This window comes from Odontesthes bonariensis, chromosome 20, assembly GCF_027942865.1.
Source record: "Odontesthes bonariensis isolate fOdoBon6 chromosome 20, fOdoBon6.hap1, whole genome shotgun sequence".
NCBI classification, from domain to species: Eukaryota; Metazoa; Chordata; class Actinopteri; order Atheriniformes; family Atherinopsidae; genus Odontesthes; species Odontesthes bonariensis.
In genome coordinates, this window is record NC_134525.1 from 12399656 (window position 1) to 12422244 (window position 22589).

The 22589-nt window shown below is 41.1% G+C and overlaps 1 protein-coding gene across 4 annotated transcripts in view; it reads left to right on the top strand.

The window, feature by feature from the left end:
• The window catches only part of ntng1a (netrin g1a), a 133234-nt gene that overhangs the window by 72294 nt on the left and 38351 nt on the right, over positions 1-22589 (top strand). The gene's annotated exons all lie outside the window — the stretch shown is intronic.

Sequence of the window (22589 nt, forward strand, 5' to 3'; positions counted from 1 at the left end):
CTTTACTTCTTATCGAAACACTGATAATAGTTCACCGAAAACACAGGGCTCTTGACTTTGCACTGATTCAAGCCACAGGTGAGGAATAGCTGATTTAGGCTCATGTCACAAAAAAAGAAAAGGCTTGCGACAAAATAGAAGTGATGAATTCTAAAGTCGTCTCTCTCTCTCTCTCTTTCTCTCTCCATTAACTATCCATTGTAAGTCTGACAGTGTTAATGAAACACAATGACTTCTTGAAGTGTTCTTAAGTTTATATAGATCAGCAAAAAAAAAATTTGAGCGCTGAAGTGATTGAATCTTGGATTGAAATATTGTTTGGGTTTTAAGTGGGTATTCAAATGGAGAGTAATCCTCGTAATGCATTGAATTCTATAATTAAATCTGAAATGTGGCAAGCCCCACTCTCGCTGCCCACAGGGTTTAAACATGTGACGACGCCTTTACGCTTAACCCTTAATCCACGCATTTGAAAGAAGACTTGTTTTTTTTCTTTGAAGGAGTTATATGTTTGATTAACTGCATGTGCCATTGACATGTGTATTGACAGTGTAACGCATGAGGATTATTTGTCATGCCGTTGTTATGTCATATTTGGATCGACTCCACGGAACTACGATGTGTTATTAAGTGAAAATGGGACGGATTGGGATGCAAAAAATATGCCATCTGTAAGGGATTTGTCACTTTATCCCTTCCACAGTGCATAGGTTACGCTATTAGTGCATTGTAAACGCAGTGTACTTCAGTGCATGCGGGCTTTGAATAGAGCTGTTCCAACTACAAATCAGCAATTTGGTGAATGATGGCTCCAGCGGAACTCCTAAGGGAGGAACGAACAAGAGTTTTTTTTATCTCTCTCTTCTTCTTCTTCCTCCACACTGCTTGGCTTGCTCTTAGGCCTGCCCGTAGTGGACAGATAATCTATTTGTGCTAATTTCATGTTTCTTGCTGCCCACTTCCTTCTTGAATAAGTCATCCCTCTTGTCAACCCTCTTTAATCTCACTCTGTCTCTCTTTTCTGGCTCACTCCATCTATGTGACACAATAAGCATCTATTTACCTTGTGCTGTGCTCTGCATTGCAGCCTATTTGTGTTAATCAGCCCTCTGTATTGTGTGGGAGAGTGCCATGTTTGTAGTACAGTCCAAGCGACTGTTCCAGATAAGTTGGACCATCTGTGAACATCCATGCCACATGCTAGTTTGTAATCAAAAGAACCAACTGTATTTTGTTTAACTTAAACTTAAAAAGTATTTAAATATTCAAAATGTTTAATGTATGCTGCTGTCAGTGACAGTCGAGGGTCAGGAAGAAAGAACAGTGCTGCAAAGTGGTTGTAATCATTGATCCAAGTCATTAATATTAATGTATCACTTTGCTGACCACAGTTCCACTATTTCTATTTACTGTCAGGCTCATGTTTAAATGTTGCTTCAAAGTAGAATAAATATTACCAATAAGTTTCCAGCTCTCCCAGGTTTTTGCACAGAAAAATTTAATAGACCATGAAAAAATATCTGCTACAGGTTCTGGCCAAACAATGATGCCAATTAAGCCTAACATCAGTGTGTCCCTGTACACAGAGCTCTCAGACAACATTCATTCACTGGCACACCAGGAGCCATAGCGCCGGTAATCCGAACCGGTCTGACGTTGCCAGAACTGGTTTTTCAGATCTGAAGAGGGCAGCGACTGCAGCTGGAGGAGTGACCTTCAGCAAAAAGTTGTTTTAAAAAAACGGTGGAATAGAAATTTTATGTTTTACGATCAAATTATTTGCATTCGTAGTACTGTATTAGATAAACAGATAGATAGATAGATGGATTTGTCATGCATAAGAACAACATTTATTTGATATAGTCATCTGAAGACTTTTGAAAAGGCATCGGGAAGAACAACTCCTAAAAACCTGGCAGCAAACTCAAGGACAGATAAAAAAAGAAAAAGTTCTTTAAACTGCAGTTACTCAAAATGGCCATACCACTTGAGGCTGCCTTCAAAACAAGCTGCATCCGAGTTAGGCCTACAAATTTGGCCATTTTATCTGACAGCCATCTCACCTTGGTTTCAACTTCCTTTTCATTTCTCTCAATTTTGTTTTCTGCTCTGCATCTTTAACGTCTCCTCTTCAACTCATCTTGATTTGGGGTCTTATTCCAGGTAGTACTTGGGCTTTGAGAAGGTCGATTTGCCGCTCCCTCATGCAAAATACTTTCCCATTGGCACAGTTATTAATGTCGTAGTCTCACAGTAAGTGGGTTCCTGGTTCAAATCCCGGCTGGGGTCTTACTGTGTGGAGTTTGCATGTTCTTTCTGTGTATGCGTGGGTTCTCTCCGGGTACTCTGGTTTCCTCCCACCGCCCAATAACATGCATGTTAGGTTAATTGGTGACTTTAAATTGGCCCTAGGAGGGAGCATGGACGGATCTTGTTTGTCTCTGTGTGGCCCTGTGATAGACTGGCGACCTGTCCGAGGTGTACCTTGCCTCTTGCCCAACAACAGCTAGATACCCCCACCCCCGCAACCCTGACTTGGATTAAAGGTAGGGTAGGAGATCCTGGATTTTGAGTCCAGCGAAGCTGCATTTTGAAAATACAAAGGTCAAAAGTCCCAACCCTTTTCTTCACTTTCCCCCCGAAGCCACGCCTCTAGAGTACATGAACGCGCACGAGCACGAAGGTGCACGAGCGCTGTTCTGACAGCAAGCATCGATCGTTGCCGTATTTAGTATATGCTAACTATATGTTTAATAATGCTAGGTGCTAGAAAAACTGGCTCTAGTTTAGCTTCCTGGACATGTAATTCGTTCACAAAGAAGGGTACGCGCACAGGGTGAAGGAGGGGGAGGGAGGAGCAGATTGCAGTTTGATAGACAGCATCAGAATCCAATCATTGTTAACGGTCCGTTCAGTATGATTGGATATTGTTTTTCCTAGATTGTACGTTCTAGAGGCCACTAAACTTTTCATATTTGTGTCAAAACTTTTAATTAATTGGTTGCAATGGGGGTGTGAAGAGTATTTCAAGCAATATGTAAAAAAATGCTCCAGAAAAAGAACCCCTACCCCGCCTTTAAGGTATAAAAATTAATGGATGGTTGCGCTTCATAATACATGTAAAAATGTTCCATAATTACCAGCAGAAATCATTCCAGCAGTACAGCATCGTAAGCAGAAGAGGGAAACTGTTTAGAAATCAGTGTTAGCTGATTAGCTAGTGTGTTGCTATTCTAGAATTCATTGTTATACAACTTCAACATACAAATTGTATAAACGCTTAAGTTATGCATTATTATGGACAGGGTAGTGTCAGTGACGGCTGATTGCTTTTGCCGCCCAAACGTCCAAAAGCCAGTTGGTGTCAATATAGTTGCTACACCCGTCTTTTCTTACATTCTATGCTTCTAAACATGAGTGGACCATGAATACATGCTGCTTTTTTGTTTGACAAAAAAAGTTTATCTTTAATCTCTGACTGTGCACAGTAAACCCTCTCTTATATTGGTACACAGTTTATATGAAACTCTGACTGACCTCACAGAGGAAGGCTTATACTTTTAACCTGTTGCCAATCTTTATTTCCTTGCGTCCGGGTTTGTTTTCCTGTTCCAGCAACAGGATTGGCTGCCTCTCCGTTTACACAATCTCTTACCTCCTTCTTCCATGAACGCATACATCACCCATTGCTTCAGACATCTGTCCAGGCCTTTCCTCTTTGAACCTTCTCCCTCATTCCATCTCTAGCGGACACCCTCCCTGCTTGAGTCTGCAAGGTTGAGAAGCTCAAAAGAAATTTTTATCAGTTGTAGCAGAAACTTTTCGCTGGCCCTGATCCTGTGTGCTAAAAGAGCCCACCTCAAAAGGCTATCAGACCTTGCAAAGTGGGCATACCAGATTGAAGGTTGTGTTGACAACAAAGCATCTAAAGTTTAGTACTGAGTTTTTAGAACCAACCACCAGCTGCAGAAAATCAGAAACAAGCTGGCAAATGGAGACAAATCCTTGCGTGAAATAAATCTTAATGTGTTTTATTAAGCTCATCTGTCCTCATTAAAGGGGAATTCCTGTATTTTCAACATTAAGCCTCTTTTCTGAGTCGTCTGCAATGTTTTAGAACCCCCCTCACCGCTTTTTTGATATTTACTGCTGTCTCTGGTATTTGCCTAATTTTGATTCTTCTCAACCTGCTTCAGAACGGCTAGTCATGTGCATGTCTTAAAAGGTCCGTAAAAGCACAATAAACGTCCGTTTTCAAAATAATCAACTCACCGGAGTGGTTACTGGTGTGCACTGGTAATCCATATCAAATTTCGTAGCGAAAAGTTGCTTCTGTCGTGTTTTATTTGACATTTTGTAAATCCCATTGAGTTGTATTGAAGACTGGATGTTCGTCAATAGCGGACATGTTTGTAGTTCTCTAGCACCGGAAATGCAGCTAGGTGTATTGCATTGTATTGGGGGGTTCTAAAACATTGCAGACGACTCAGAAAAGAGGCTTAATGTTGAAAATACAGGAATTCCCCTTTAAGTTTTATACAAGCCTCAATGTAAACACAATGTCCCCTCATTGTCTTCTTGGAGTTTTTGACTTCTCCAATTTCTATTTTCCAATAACTTACACATGCTGAGCCTTTAGCATTCATACTCAAACATGTACTTATCTAGAGGCAAATGTATGGGTGTGTGTCACTGTGTGAGTGGCATTATTATAGAAGGTGGCGCCCCTATCCAATTAATCGGATCGTCCCAGCTGCAAAAAGCTCCCCAAGCGGTGCACGTGCGAATCGTGAAAGAAAACACATAGTGCAGAGGTACTCACTGAATATGAGGTGCATTGTGATTGCAGCAGTCGGGAATTGTGCAGAACATTTAGAGGGCACAGCTGCCTTTGCGGAGTGATCCTCGGCATCTGCTGTCAACATCAGACTCGTGTCACCACATCTGCGTCCTTTGTGGCATGGACTGAAATAGGCCAAATTCCTGGACAGGAATGTTTTGTGTGGGGAAGTCTCTCCTGTCTCTCAAAGATTGCTTCAAAAGCTTAATTAGCTCATTTTAAGGAGAATAGACATATTTAGAGCAATGCTATTGGCATTGCTTGTCAAAGGCAATGTCAGTCATTTGGTGGTTTAGACTAAACGTGGACTGCCATGATAAGTTCTCATGCGATGTTAACACATTGAGAGCAGTACCCAGTGTTCGGTGTAGCATATGAGTGTAAACAGAGGACCGAAGATGTTTTTTTTTTTTGCCATATGGTACATTGGAAGCTACACAATTGAGTAGAACTAGACAAAACTGGCTTTGTCACGAGTGCCCATTGGGCTCCAACTCATTTACAGCCTTGCGCATGTAAAGATCCAGTGAGCTCAAACTCATACAAACTTTGGGTGCCTAATCAGTGAGGGATTGTATTACGGAGTCTTCAGGCATTTAGATGCTGCGATTATCATAAAAAATAGAATAATAACAGTAACATACAGACAGAAAAATGTGGACTGAAAGTTATCTTCATGACTCTAAGGCCTTATTTGTGAAGTGGTACAAGGTATGTGTTGTTTCAATAAAGAAAATGGCCCATTTTATGCTACTTGTTTGTCTTTACAGAGTAAGTATGAGAGCTAAGTGCTTGACTGAAGTTCCTCTCAGTGCTTTGTAAAGCCTCTTCTTTCTTTACCCCCCCTCTGCCTACCACTCTCACATACAAATGACAGGATGAAAGCAGGATGGATTCTGACTGCTTAGTCTCTGTTTGCTGAATTGCCCCTTTTCAAAGACAATCCAGCTTAAACGTATTGTACGTTCCCTTTCATGAATCCCCTGCTATTTCATTTTCCTAATATTCATAACCCAAACAGCAGAGGGTTTACTTTGTGTTTCGCCCTGTCTGAATGACAATGTTGCAGCTGAGGCAGAAGGCTGTCTTTAGAAATCTCTGCGAGTGTACTTTGTGTGAGGAAATACAGCGAGGTGAAACTGGCAACCTTCGCTGTTGAGATCCTGTTGCTGATTTTTGAAGGAGATTGCTAAGATGATAAAAGGCTATTTCCCAGGTCAGTTGGTTGTGAGATACACTTTCCTTTATGGAATACAACAGTACTGGAGAGGCAATGTGATGCTTACCTAAACAACATTTCATATCTCTCTCGCTGATTGATTGGGTTATTATCTGTTTAAATACTACAAAAGGATTTGATAACAGGAGAGAATTTGGAAACTTTTTGCTCTTTGCCTCCCCCTGCAGTTCCTCAGCCTCCCCCTGCATGTGCACAACCATACATGTGAATTTGTTGTCACGCTAAAGAGGCCACAAAGACAATGCCAGAGGCCAACAAAAATGTCAAGCACCTGGACCTAACAGGAATAAGACTGCATACTTTTATAAAAACTATGATAAATGTGATGAACAAACACTCACAAGAAGGCAAATAATAAATGAGGTGGCTAACTGTGGCTTCGTCTGTGAGTCAGGGCCTGATAGATAACTAAACATGGATGAACATGTGTAGATTTCCCCGTTAGCCCTGATACAAAACCCGAAAGTAAATGTCTGGAGCATATGAACACATTTTCTTCTTTTTATTATTAGTATCGACCACGGTTTCAATCCTTTCAGATTTGGCCACTTTACTGACAGAGCCAAGCAAAAAAAAATAAGACATTATAGCAACAATCTGTTTTCTGATACCTTCCTGTAACTTTATTTGTTTTCACAAAAGTGTCTTTTTTTTGTACTATTAAGTAAAATGGTGTAGTGCTGGGTTGGAAACCAAAGTTGTGTAAACACAGAGCAGACTAATGGATAGTGATGACAGTCAAAGGTGTCTTTTTTTTCTGACTGGGAAACCGGTCCAACCGTTGGGGCGACCCACTTAAAATGTTTATGAAGCTCCCAATTGGCTCCACTATGACTGTAACTTACCTCTAAAAACAAAACCATTACTCAGTTAATTTTCAACCCACTGATTTGTCTTTTTTAATCACTAAAAGGTGGTGTTGTTTTTTTTAGCAGTTGTGTTGTTATTTTTTATTTTTTGCTCTTCTGTTTATTTTGATAGAAAATCTGTGAAATGAAACCTTCATCATATTAAGTAATAAGAATTACTTACTATTGTACAATGTTGTGACGAAGTCCACCATCATATCCCTTCTGGAGTTAACCAAAACTAATATGAGGCCATTCTTGTGTTCAGATCACTTCCCTTCAGTCTATCTTATATGGGTGCCAATTCACAACAAAACTCATCTCAAGACACTTTAAAAATGCTTTTATTTCACTATTAAACAATGCAGTGAGTTCCACTGCTGATTTTATTAAATGTTCTTTGAAGATGGTCTTTTGAACAGTTCACAGTTCTTTCCCGTAGATGGTTCACCACTTCCTGCTCAGGTTAGTTATTAACTCAGATTAAGTTGTTTCAGCAGTCTCTCTTGTAGTTTGGTCTGCTTGATGCGGAACCATAATTTGACCCCTCTGAAAGAGTGGAACATCTTTTCCATGACTACAACATGTGCCTTCCAGCATTATTGTTAAAGGAATGAGAAGCAACTCCCTACATCAGTTAGGATTAAATCCCTTGTTGCCACCTGAAACATATTAATCACTACAGTACTTTACGAGTGGGAGGTTCTCATTCTTACTTATTTGTTTATTTAAATCCAGGTACTTCCAGTACTTTCTTTATTTTTATTTTTTTTTGGCCAAGCAATGTATGTCTAATTTAAAGACAATTAAATTAATCTTGAAGTCCTCTAAGAAAAAGCCGTTGTTGTTTCATACATATAAACTAATCCTGGTAGCATTTTGTAAATAGTATGGCACAGTTTAATGAGATAGATCAAATTAAATATATTTAAAGCGTCCAGTACAAATAAAATCAAGTGATGAGCCTCCATGCCACTGACGTTAAACCCACAAGGTGTACAAGCAAATCCCTCCCTATTTATCACAGGCCAGAATCGAAGGAGCCCAGAGATATGAGGAGCAAAGCGACAAGTGACATGAAAGATTTTATCTGCAGAGCAGAGGACTGCAGGCGCCTCACCTCAACAGATCCTTCTTTTTTTTTTTTTTTTCATTCTAAGGAATGAAGCAACACTCATTTTTCACTTTGGAAAATGAAGTTTACACTTTAACTGGATACAGAATTGCTTGTTTTCTCGAGTGCTGCATTGCTGCTTTTGCAGGTTTTGTTGTTTAACATTATTAGTAGTCAGCAGAGACAACAAATTTAATATTTCTCAGACTGGAACGCTGCACCTCTGATGTGGCCCGCATGACAAGACAATTTGTGCTCCACTGGTGTACTCCACTGTGTATGGAATCTAGAGGCACATACCATGTGTAAGACGAGATGTGTGTGATGCGTTTTTCATACTTTTTCTGATACACGCATATATATATATATATGTGTGTGTGTGTGTGTGCGCATATATGTATATGTGTATATATATATACATATTTACTAATGTGATTAATAACTAAGTGTTTACTGGTGTTACATTAAAATCATGACATCATGGGTGCAATGATCCATTTTCCCATCTGAATTTTCATAAAGCCTTTTTATCTTCAAGCGAGGGTGGCCAATTTCCTCGAACAGTGGTCTCAGGCACAGAAAGTAGGCGTATCGGAGGCATTTCTGCTCTTCCTCACTGTCGACAGAGCACATTCAACATTCATGTGGCGACCCATTTCATTACCGGAGTGGCTTTTTTTTTTTTTTACATGTCTTCTCCCCATCTTCCACGGCTGCAGCTGCCCTCATAATGGGCCCTCCTGTCAGGGTTTCATGACTAATCCGCAGATTGACCTCCCATTCACTTGCAGCCCCTCACCGTCATATTGACGCTTCAGTCTCAGGTTTTAAGGTGGGGGAGATGTTGGCAACACTTGCATAGTGAATGGAGAAACATAAATCAGCCCCATCCTAGCATGTTTAAACATGGTTTCACAGTGTGCTAAGAATGATTATGTATTGTAAGCATGCAATTGGGTTGCACATTTTGAAAAGTTATTCAGATTCAATTGTGACAAGATTGTGCTGCTTAATAATGTGCATACAAGGGTGATGTGGAGCTTCTATGAATCCATTGTTTCTTGATCCTTTTTCCTTCATGATGGATGATGTTCATTTTACTGTTACTGTTATCCCTTCCACCATCTGCCAGCAACTCTGCAAACTTTGGTTTTATTTTTACTGAATTAAATTCGTCCTCCTCCTATTTTAGCCCTCTGTCTCCTAGAAATACACCCATATTGGCTGACTCAGTAGAGTCTCAGTAGCTCATGATGCACTGCATGTTCAGTGCTAATATTCAGTGCCAGATTGGTCGCAACGGAAATGATCTAGATGTATAAGCGGTTTGCTAAGAACTTGGCCATATTAGCATGGCAGTTAAATATTTAAAAGTATATATCTAAAGCCAGCAACAAATCAAGAAAAGATATTTGCTGGTACATGTTTGATGCATTTAGGTTGTCTATGTACCACATCCTCATTTGGTAAACTCAGCCATACAATTTCTATGATACCTTTGAGTTAGATATTGCACTTTTTTTTTTAAGTGGACATGATACAGCAGCAACAAAACATTAGAGACTAAGATAAAACTTAGAACAATTTTTTATTGCTTGTCAGAGACAGCCTCATTTGTGCCATGAAGCAGCACAATGGAACCAGTATGTAGAAGCCAATCAAAGGTGACAAGCTTGACTATGATCTCATGACAGCAGCTAACACGAAAAGGGGTAACCATGGCGATCACTTTAACCAGAGTGTTTCAGATGAATGATGAATTCTTCAAACAGAGGTACGTAATCTGAAATACCAAAAAGAGTTGGCCCTCCGCTTGTCAGTCAGGCATCCCACTGAGCTAGCCATATCAGTATGGGCAACATGAGAAGAGAGAAGTGAAGAAAACACCATATGGCTGTATTTCCCTCACACAAGCTGAAGCAGATATAGCATTTCTAACAGAGGGAGAAGTGTTGACAGCGTCATCGCAGTGTTTCTGTTTTCTCTAATTCACCTTGTGTGCACAAACAAAACCGCACAAAGTGACAGCGCTCATGTGGTAAGACCCTAAATGTACCCAAGCAAGATATTTGATTCTGATCTGAGGACGACACTGAGCGATGGATTAAAAACTCCCTGATAATGGGTTCATTGAGTCATGAAAAGCGATTCCGGGCAGGTTATCTTTTAAGGAGGCCAATAAATGCAGACGTTCATTATGTATGGCCATCTAATGTTGCCTTAGCCTTCAAAGCAGAACAGGATCCTTTAATAGAGCTACCACTGACAAAGAAGGAGAAGAATGCAATCTAGCAAAGAAAAGGAGCTGCACAGACCTTTGCTCCTATATCAAGGTAATGTAACTTTCTGGAGCAGCATGACTCAGTGATGGTGTGGGGTCATGGCTGACATTTATGGCGACTGTGATGTTATGTGATGGATACTAGAGGGTCTGGGCAAAGTTCGGTTGTTAGAACATTCAAAGCTCTCAACAACATCTATGTGAGGGCAGCATAAATTTGTGTTTGAGAGCTATTTTACAGACACATCTCTTTCTCTTCCACTCTCTCTCGATGATGATGTATTGATTTTAGTTAGGCTGCTTTAGTATTTTACACTTTACACGAATGTAAAGTTTCTTTTCATTTATATTTATTTTGGATTTTTTTTCTTTGGGTTTGGAATTTTCTGATACACACACACACATATATCATACGCAAATATAAACACTGACATACATATTAAGTGCTTTGGTCAAAATACACAGAAATACAGTACTAAAGCTCACTTTTCAATCACGAATTTACAGCTATTTTCGTGCAACTGAAAACTTGAAGTGGTGCAATGAGCCACTTGACCCCTTTCCATTTCACAAATTTAATTTGAATAACTCTTAAAGCAAATTATTCCTTTAAGAGAGCATAAAGTGTATAGCCTGAAAGCTCACACGAGCACACATCGAGCTAATAGAAATAAAATACTCATCAGGCTATTTTATTTCTAAATACCTTCACCTCCCTCTTCTGCACCTTTGTTGTTAACATTTGGTACTGGTCCATCTTTTTGGAACAGCCTTGTCAGGAGCAATAATTTCAGCTGGCCCTTGTTCATTTTAACAATGCAGCTGTTGCTATTGGTGGTGCATTTTGGGACAATCTAAAATAAATTTCTCCAATTGCTGGCAGCGAAAAATAGAAAATAATACGAATTATAGGTTTGATTTCCTAGTCGGGGTATAAAACATTGAACAAAAGAGTTTTGAGATTTAATTTCTGGCTTCTGAGAGGTGGTGTATGCTGCATGGTTTTAACTTAAAGTTGGGTGGAGATTAAAAATGAAGAGGCTGGATTAATAATTAAGATCACTGGTCAGTCAAACTGCAATTCAAATAAAATTTGGTCAAATGTAAACATACACAAGCCCAGTTTTTCTGTCTAAATGTCACTGTCTCTCCTGCCACCTCACACCTGTACTTCCTCCTCCAAGCAATTCTTCACATCTCATGTAAGTCATTAATCACCAGGAGGCCAAGCAGCCCTTCACTTTAGTCAGTGAAAACAGTGAGTCTACCCAGGGATCTTGTTAAAGGCCCTGTCACACTGTTGCGTATGAGAGAAGCGTATGAGTTGCGTATGAAAATTAATCATACGCACGAAAAGTCCTTGAAAATAAAGAATGACTAGCGTATGAGTAGCATATGAACTGCGCATGCCCAGCGTACGTTTCAACGCGCCTATTGAGAATGAGGAGTCACGTGACTCCGGTCGGCCGGTCGGCCATGTTGGTAGAAGACGCTGTTGGTTGCCAGGGGCAACGCCATTAACTCAGCAGCCTTTCCACATTGCTCCATTATTGCAGTAGACGACGCGCTATCAACATCTCTCGAGACATTCATCTCGATCATGCCTCCCAAGAAGCAATCGTCGTTTGCCCGGGCCCTGGGCCGAGGAAAAGGCAAAAAAACACAAGAATCATTCTCACCCAAACCTGCTGAAATGCCTGATGCACCTCCGGCTGATGAGTTACATGCTTCTGAGCGATCAAGATCCCCAACTCCTCCTCCTGACCGCTCCCGTGAATCGTCGCCCGTCTGCCGCCTCCATCTCCGCCCGTCTGGAGGAGATGGAGGCGGCAGACGGGCGGAGGCTATAAATACGCTAGCTGTACGGTACACCTTCATGCCAACATATGGCAATTTATGTCCAGCGTTCTCGACCTATCAGTAACGTACCTATATCGTACCTCTAGCGTATTCAGCGTATGCCTAGCGTATGCTCAGCGTATTAACCATACGCACAAAAGTTTTGAGCATGTTCAAAAATTTATTTCTGCCTCAGCGTATGCCAACGTATGCCAGCGTGCTTGAAACGTATACAACCTATGCCTAACGTTCCCCTGGCGTATGTCAGCGTATACCAGCGTATGAGTGATAATTTTCATACGCTAGTGCCATACACAACAGTGTGACAGGGCCATAACAACAAAACAGTGAACATAGTAACCACCTGAGTTCTAATGAACTTTGCCTTGAGTTTAAGTGGGGAAAAAAGATTTTAAGCGTGCTAAAAGTTAACCCTTCAGCCACCTGGGAAACTGCCAACATTTTCTGTAATTACACCTGCTCTTTGGATCCTATCCTGGTTTCAGATCATGGCCCCTGGTGAGTATAAGCATGCATAATGTCTGCAGCAGACTTTGGGATTAAGTAGCACAGAGGTAGGTTGCCAAGCTTTAATGGCTAGTGGCATTAGTAGATGGTGTCAAGATAACAGAAGACAATTAAAAAGTGGGTTTTATTATTTTCTACTTTTCCTGCCAGTTGATTCTGCAGTCAGTCATCCCTGAGACCATGTACCAAATGTCAGATGAATAAAGAGGAAATGTGCGGCTGTAAATGTGGCAGATGCTTGATGGTAGAACATTAGGCATGCTCACTCCTTGCACACATATCCTGATATAAACACACTCTCTCTGTCGCACGCTGAAGTCAAATCGAGTCTAACCTCTTGCAGCCTGCAGACTAGTTACAGACCCAAACTAATCAATGCCGCAGCATCTTTGGGGAGTCACTATACTTTCGTGAAGGGCTCCAAGCAGTGAAGTCGCTTATGAAATGACAAGATCAGTTAATGTCACCTCTCCACATGGCCTTGCCTTCAAGTCCATATGGCTCTGAGCTCCCAGTGATGGAGCTCTCTCACGCCTCCGCAGTGCATTTTCTGTCGCCGGGTCTGCAGCCAGTAGTCTTTAGCTGAGAGCAGTATCAGTGAGGCCCAGTCTGTCGATTCTATTGAGCTGGCTTGGCATGTCACAGGCAGTAAAGACCTCTTGATTGACTCCTGCTTGGATAGCATGTCCAACTGCATACATTAGTAATGCTGAGGGTTCAATAGATGGATGGCTGGGACAGATTGATGCAGACAGGCGGCACAGTTACCCCTATGCATGGAACTAGAAAAGAACTGAACTTTAAGAGGTAGAACTGTCGAGGAAAATTAGCAATTTGTGTTAGTTTATTCCTTGAATTGATGTGTACTCTGTGAGGCAGGGAAGGTCAATATGAGCGTTTTCTTTTTACACTCCTTAGATGGTAACTCTGTATCTTGCTTATCATGATTTTGGTCCCAACTGGTATTGTTTTGTTCTGTGTCTGCCTTGACATTCATTTTTTTCAATAATTTGCCCTTTAAGTTTGCCCTATAGCCAAACTTACTTGTTTGAAATATAAAAAAATTGCCAACCTAAAAAACAGATTGGTCTACCGGTTGTTAGGTCTGTTGTTGACATACAGACTCATGGACAGCCAGTGCATGGCTAAGTACAAGTACTAAGTACATAGTTTTTAATGCTGATAATGAATGCATGCATCATATTATTTGTTTTCACAGCTGCTTGAAACTTTGCCCTTGCCCAAATTCTTTAGTTTCCTCAGGGCCAAGCATTTACCAATCAGTGTTGTTTTAAGTTCCACAACAGTTTTGGTGTCAGAAGTGAGCTTCTTCGAATGATTGAGCATACAAGATCGACAAGCATATGGCTATGGCCTTGTCGATCACACAATAGAGTTTTAAATACACAAAAACGGATGTCATGGCGTTTTAGTTGTTCAAGATTTTGTTTATTTATTTATTTTTTAAGAGAAGTGCAGCCAGGTAGTGTCTGTAGACTCTCCCTTGCTTGAAGTCAGTTTTTTTCCACATATGTTGCAGCTTTGCAAATTGTAATGGAAGCTATTGTTTGCTAGCGCCACCTTTCTTGCCTCAGGCCCCATCTACACGTAGCCGGGTATCTGCTAAAACGAATATATTTTTCTACGTTTGGACCTGTCATCCACATGAAAAAGCATCATAAACGAATATTTTTAAAAACTCCGGGCAAAGTGAAGATTTTTGAAAACTCCGTTCATGCATTTGCGTGTAGACAGAGATAACCGGAGTTTTGCGTTTTCGAACAGCACAATATGCGCCAAAACAACAACAAATCTGCTCTGACGTCAAACGTGCGACCTTTGTTTACTGAAGAAGCATGGATGCCTTGAGAACTGTGGTGGTTATTATTGTTAGGCCCTCCAGAAAAACGCGATTTTGCGATCGCTGATTTCATTAAAAAAAAATCAGCAAAATACCGCTGATTATGCGGGGGTCAATATTTTTCAAAAAAGCCGCATATTCACCGCAATAATCACATTTTCAACGCAAAATATGCAGGACTCGCTTGATTTCACAATCTCCGCACTTTTCTGCATAAAGTTGGGAAGAGAAAAAAATGTCAAAAATTAACGAGAGACAAAATGAAAAAAGCTAATCGATCTCACCTACCGACGCACATTACTGCCAAAGACCGGGCAAACCAGTACCCCGATGTCTTGCACGAAAGCGGGGGGAAACTATTCTGCACCCCGTGCAACTGTGTGTTGGAGCATAAAAGAAAATCGTCGGTGACGTGCCACTTTACCAGCGCGAAACATTTGAAAATGCTTTCTGCAGCTGCGGAAAGGAAAGCCAAAGCCAGACAGCTGACGTTCACCGAGGCATCAACCTCCAAAACCCTTGCGAGGGCTACCAGAAACGAGGTGAGTAGCGTACAAGCTTGAAATTGGCCAAATAAAGAATAAATTAAACAGAATGAGACCGAGAAGTGTGTGTGTGTATGTGTGTGTGTGCGCGCGCGTGTGTATGTATTGTGAAACTGCTTTTGTTAGAATAAAAAAAAAACCTTCTGTGAAGTAACTTGGTTCCAGTATGCTTGTTTATCATAGGAGGTCTTTAAAATTACTCTTTTTCATTCAGTAGCAGCATATTTTGCAACTTTGCATAATTCACAACTTTTTGCATAATAAGTTCCGCAACTTCTCGCAATTTCACGGTATAAAATCATTAAAAAACCCGCATATTCAATCGCAAAATCCAGGATTTTAGCCCGCAAGATCAAGGATTTTAGCCCGCGTAATCAAGGATTTATGCCCGCGTTTTTCTGGAGGGTCTATATTGTGCAGGCGCTGTTTACTGCCTTGATTTTACACGCCCAACTACTGCTCTAAGAGCACAGGCGACGGGCAACATTGCGGTCGGTGATTTACCCCCTCATAACAACTCCACGTAGGCATGTTCTTCGCCGAAAATCGTCGACACTGGTTTTGCATCAGACCGGGAAAACGAGGTAATGTGGATACAAATTATTTTATAAACAGACGGGGGGAAATATTCGGTTTTAAAAATACCCGGCTACGTGTGTACATACCCTCAAATGACTTCCAACAAAAACTTTTGTGTCATGAATGTCTGTTTAATGTTGACTGTAGGATAATAACTGTATATATTGTTCAGTGTACCACATCTTTGAAACTAAAAGCTTTATGGCAATACTTATAAGTCAGTATGCGTGCGATGTTGGATGGTTCTGAGGATATTAAATTGAATTGTTTAAAAGCTGTGTTGTAGCAATGCTGCTCCAAAGTGGTGGCTGCATTTCTTTTTAAACAAAAGTATCATGTCTGTTCTTTCATTGGCTCTTTTTAAATGTGCATTCTCATATTAAACGATCAAAACAAAGTTTCAATTTAGGGCAGAAGTGATAGAGAAAACCTGCCTTTTTTTTCCCAGACCCTCCTCTTTTTTTTTTGTTGTTGTTACCTACTTTCAAGTCAGATGAGAAGGAGGGAAAACGAATTTAATTAGTGGAAGGTTGGGGGCTGAGGTCCATCCCTGGAGAGTTGCCGCTGAGATCTCACTCCTTCAACTTCCCACAATGCACTGCAAGCCAGGTGGAAAGAGGCAGAGAGGGCAATTAGCAGATTTTAAACCACCTCAGACAGCATTTGCAACCTATTGTTCAATTTGGAATATGCAGACTGAAGAGAGTATATTTCTATAGGTGTGTGTGTGTGTGTTTTTTAACTGATCAGGGGGACCGATATAACTTATAGTAAATTTCCTTCAGTGCATGCAGTTGACCACAGACAAGTGGCTGACAAGTCACTCATGAATGTAACTGTAGACCTTTTCCATGCGTCTCCATTTTTTCAATTTTATTTTCATCCGAGCCGGCTGCACCTCACCACTTTCCACACCCACTCAGCTGGCCTCTCCTGACCCCTGGTGTGATTTACAGACACTGAATGCAAACACATGCTAAAAAAAAAGTGCTTATTAACCGAGCGTTTGACCCAGTTGGCTTGCGTAGGCAAACACCTGGGCGTTATATTGAAATTTAATAGCTTCACTTAGTTAACCCACTTAAGGACCATGTTGAGTTTAGTCTGCTCAATTTGTTGGGATCAGCAGCTATGCTCATCGGGGATGTTGTAGTCTTGGATTGAGGATAATTACAATTAATTAGAGGCTTACTTTCGGCTTTCATGCTGCTCTGAGCAAAATGGGGCGATGGAAAGAAATTAACTTGACTGGGTGGAATTATGCACCATGGCAGAGAAAAGTTTTCAGATCCTTTTAGGTTTTCCATGTGTTGTTATGCTAGACTTAAGATAGATTTTTTTTTTTTTTCAATTTACAAACAAAACCTTTTGTTTAGTAAATTTGCTAAAAATGTATGAACTCTGGTTCATCCAGCTTTTACAACTTCACTGGAGTCCTCTTTGGCCTTCCTGCATGCATCTATATGTATCTTTCTGTAGTTGATGGGGAATGTCAAAGTGAAAATGGGACAAGGACAGACACTGGATTGTCTCTAGACCTGCAAGACAAGATTGCGTCAAGGCACAACTCTGGGGAAAGATACAAAAAAAATGTGCGGCTCTATAAGCACCTTAAAGCATGATTAGCCCACATTGTTGTTTGGAAATTGTTTGGAACCACGAACAAACCTCTGTGATCTGGCTTCATAGACAGAAATTGAAGATGAAGCCAATCAAGAACCCAGTGGTCATGATTGTGGTCCTGAAGAAATATATCGAAGGTCAACCACTGGGGCAGCACTACGCTCATCAAGCATTTTAGTTTGAGTAGTCAGACAGAAGCTATTCTTTACTAAAAGCCAACTGAACTACCTCAAAATCTTGAGAAACACAATCCTCTGAATCAAAGAAACAAATTGACCCATATAGTCACAATTACCAACATTGTATGCACAGGTAACCAGGCAATGAGCATCCCCTCTATATAATACTGTGCCATCCCTACATTTAAACACAGTGGTGGCAGAATTATTCCGTGGGAATGACCAGTCAGATTAGTGGGAAAGATGGATTCAGAAATATATAGAGCAATTTAAAACAATTTTTTTTCTGCCAATATGCTCACGATCTCAGGCCAAAGAGAAGATTTTAATTAAAGTTAACGTATACCATCCACAAATAATGGGAGTGGCGGTTAAAAAAAACTGTGCCCAGCCAGTCGGTTGAACTCTTGACACTTTCCATCCAACCTGCTTGAGGTTGAGTGTTGCTGCCAACAATGGATGATGTGTGATTCCCATCAAGACTTGAAGCTACTGACTCATGCGAAAGGACTCGATTATTTTGTTTATGAGATAATTCGGGCTTCCAGCCCCCCCGCGACCCGACCGACAGATTCAGTGGGTATAGAAAATGGATGGATGGATGGATAATTCGGGCTTTCATTTTACTCAAAAATCCTGTTTCTGCTGTGCAGACTAAAGAGGAAGCACTGAACTGAATACATCTGTGTCTGAAAATGGTTCCTGCTCAACCACACTCAAATGGACCTTACAGTTCCCATCCAGTGCACAGAAGAAGAGGCTGGTAACAACTAATAATTACAACGAGGGATATTGTGCATCTTTTTGTAGAAACATTAAAGCATAAGTATAAATCAATACAGCTGAATTGCAAGTAAAACTGCTCTTATATTCCCATTTTCAGTTTCTTTGTCAGTCAGCTAAAGACTAAGAGGGCCACGTGTCAAATCGCTATCTTTTATAGCATTTCAAGACGGTCGCTCTTCTCTAATAAGATCCTGATCTTATAATCGCTGTGTCATCTGACAAAAGCCCTGTTCAAGTCCCTTAAAGTCAACCCCTATGCAGTGATTTCAGTTATGTACAGTTATATGTACGATGATCTCCCACAGGAAAAGTTGGAAGCGGCAGGATGTTTTGAACGTTTTTTTTTCACACAGTCCACAGCATCTGTGTTTGTGCTTTGTATTGCCTTGTTTTAGTTTGTTGTTGCTGACATAACCAATCAGAAGGAGAAACTGTCGTCTGCACCCAAGTGTCAATCAGAATCCCATTACTGCAGAGGTCATAGATAAATTGCCCCAGGTAAGTTATATCTCAGCTGGCTGCTCTGCTCCACCAGCACAAAGAGAAATGACACAGTTGCACCCACAAATATAGCCTGTCCCACACATTTCAAGGAGAATTTTAAGCACTTGTAAGATAAATAAATAGGTTGTCTGCTTGCTTTGAGACAAAACAGAATCAAAACTTCAGGAAAAGTGTTCATTCTCCTATTATTTTTCCGCCAGTCTAGCAGTTTGAGCTCACAGCTTAGTGGGTCGTTTTATGAATACATATCGGAACCTTTAAGTCACCGGTGGCTGGTACACTCAGTAACGCCTTGAGCAATATCACTTTGAGAGCGCCGCACACAAATAAAGACGCCTCAGCAGCATGGATATTCATTAATGGGAGATGCTGGAGCAGAGATTAAAAAGACAAACTAATAGGTGGATGGAGAGGAAAGATATGAGGAGTGTGATGCAAAGACTGTAAGAGAGTCAGGAGCAGACGAACCCATTCCAAGAGAAGATGAAGACAGACTACTGGAAACCCTGGAGGAAATTTGCCATTAAAATGCTGTTAAATATTAGCCTACTCGGCTCCGTCTGTGAACATTTTGTTGCGGGTGCAGCAGTGAGGGGTCCTCCCCAGGCATCCAGATTCAGCTGCCGACACTGATTGGAAGCACAACAGTGCTGGCGGGTATGAGACCCTGCGGGCCTCCCCGGCGGTCTCCATCATTATGCCGCCGGCACTATCATTTCTGGACGCTGATTAAAATGTTGCCGATGTCGAAAAGGAGCTGAAGGTTAAACCACAAAGGGTACGTGTGAAGTTGTTTCATATTTCACCGCGCACACACACATCTATACACAGCGTAAAAACCTGACTCTTGCAACAGAGAGGGGACGAGGCACACCGAGAGGGCCGTGTAGGAACTGATTCCGATCTTGCCTTGGCTTCATCCACATGTGGGCGCTTTCTCGACCTGAGCAACCTTTTTTTTTTTTTTTCAATTGGTCCCGCTCAGTGTCGAATGAATATTACTCTGATAGCTGCCAAGGATTAAATCCAGTGTAACTAAATAATGTCACGGCCAAGCTCCTCAAAGTAGTCCAAAAGGGTGGCTGTGAAATTAAAGAGTTTCTGCTTCTCTTTATTCTTTTTTTTTATAAACATGTGAGTCCCTGTACCTACAGTTGATAAGACTACAGAAAGCTGCATGAGAAATACCATCATTTTAGCGGGGAATCGACCAAATATCCTGAGAAATATAAGCTCTGTTTGTCTCGGATGTGGCCAGGCATAAATCATTCAGTGTCAGTGTCAGTGCAACGACACAAATGTGCACAGTTGAAATAAATAGCACCGTCTGCATTCATCTGTTTTCTTTAGCATAACTGTGATATTATTGTTATGGATTGGGGAAAGATTTTTTTCAGCTTCACAAGGAGTGACAGTAACATTAGAAGCGTAACACACGGGCTCAAACCCAATATATTTGTATCATTCCAGTGTTATTGGTGAGCTTTAGCCTGTATTGCATTTCATCAGATTTGAATCCTCTCAGCTGCACCATCAGATCCGGTTAAGGATAGCCCACGTTACACGAGACTAAAGTTCCAAATAAAACTCAAAGAGGGAGATGAGATCCAGGTTTTTGGTTTCTTTTAGGTTGGAAGGAAGAAACACCGAAGTCTAATTACTCTTTACAAATTGGTAATACAGTACAGTGTAACCGAAGAATGAGACACGGAGTATGAGTTCATCATAATGCTGATTAAAACATGCACCGTAGTACATCTAAAGCCCTTTTCACACAAGCACTGCTTTCCATTAATCTGATGGCAACTGAACTTGTCAGTAAAATAAGCAATAGGACGCAAACTAGTAGATTCAATTTATGTGACTGTTTCACCGAAATAAACGTTACTTTTTCCTTGAGTTGCTAACAATTTTACTGTAGTCCAATTAAACCCCTCTTAGATCATTGTTCAACGAGCATAAACATTTAGGCAAGAGATATTTTCACGTTTTTTCCATTCACCTCTGCCTTTTTTCACACAACCACTACGCGATTGGCTGCGTGAATGCCTGAATGATGAGGTCCTGTCAACTTATTTTAATGCTCCTCTTTTTTAAATTCCAGTCCCATGACAGAACCCGTAACTGCTGTGTTGGTCCACAATTCAGCCTCCAAAATTCTACAGTTGCTACATTTTCTTTATGCAGGTCTTTAGAGAAACCCAGCTTTCATCACGATGCACCATCGCAGAGCAAGACGACAGCAGAGAAGTTGCACGCTGATGTGACGACGGTCAGGCTCCACGTTTTGCTAAGAGCAGCATCACTTCCACTCTCAACATCTGTTTGTGTGGCCACAAACGCTGATTAGTAGGAAGGCGGAAGGTGCTAATCCACTAAATTGCGCTCACGATTCCACATTTTCGAACTTCCGTCTCCCTCCAGAATTTCCAGATAAAGGATTTAAAGGCATACGGTTAGCGTTGTGATGAATATACATGGTTTGAATGTGACATAATACAGTACGTGGTTAGGGTTAGAAACATACAGAGTTAGATTTTACATCATTTACTACGCATGATTTGCGATTTGTTGAAATATGCTCAGTCATCTAGGAAAGGCTCAGAGTAGAGTCGCTGTTCCCCTGCACTATTAAGGTATCTGGTCAGGGTACCTTCCAGACGTCTCCCAGGGGAGGTGTTTGGAATTTTTCCCAATGGGAAGAGACCTCAGGGAAGAGCCAGGATGCGCTGGAGGGATATCTTTCGGCTGGCTTTGGAACACCTCGGTGTGCCCCCTGTAAGAGCTGGAGGATGTGGTTTGGGATCTGGTTCCAGATGAGCGACAGAAAATAGATGCCAGGGTTGTAATTTCTGCCATGTCATGTAGAGGTGGCCCTACAGAAAAACAACGGCTTACAGACATTTTGTCATGTCACTATTTACAACCATCGATTGTAACTCTACTATCTTTCGGACATCTTTTCTCATAAGACAGAGCTTTACTTTATAAACTCCTTCCTCATGTTGGCTATCCACGGAAACTGCAAAAGCATTTGGCCTGATCATGACCATTGGATGATGTTAGTGAATGGGGGCAAATCGGCAAAAATAATTCACTGTTACATGCCAGTGAGTGCTTCTAAATATGATTCACCAACTTCTTATTTTGTAAAAAGCATGAGAGTATTTTAAAACACGTATTCACTATTTTTATGTGGAAAATGCTCAATAATCAATCAAGTGGCTGTTGTCTCCCCGCAACCTACAAATTCCCTATTTTTCTCTGAGTACTTCTTGCAGCATGAGGCTCATAAATTAATTTAACTGATACATACCCCCTTAAACTCCTCTAGCCACGGCAGAAAATGAATCTGCTGAGTTTATTGTTAAATGGAGGCTTGGGTGAGCAGAATGTGAGGGAGGATTTAGTGCACCTTAAGGGAGACCCTCTTTCCAAACTGAAAATATGCCTCTGAGATCTCATCTCATATTAATTTGTCACAGAGAAGGTAGTCGTGCAGTTGCTCCGTGCTGCCCTCTGGCTAACTCCAAGCTATTCATCGTCTTGCAGGGCTACAAGCCTTTCGATGCCTTCATTCTCCGAGTGCTTGTTCCACAATTTAACTTGCCTTGTTTTTCTCAGCCTGCCTCTTACACTTCTTGGTCTTTTTTTTTCTCCCTCCCAATCCCCCCTCGCCTGTTGGCTGTGACCGTACCACAATCGCGCATCCTCCTGTGGGACAATTAAAACTGAGTTGGCTCCCCGGGAGAAAGGGATAGAGGAAATAATGATGTTAGATTTGTTTGTGCAGTCGACTGTCTCCTTTGAACCAGCACCTCT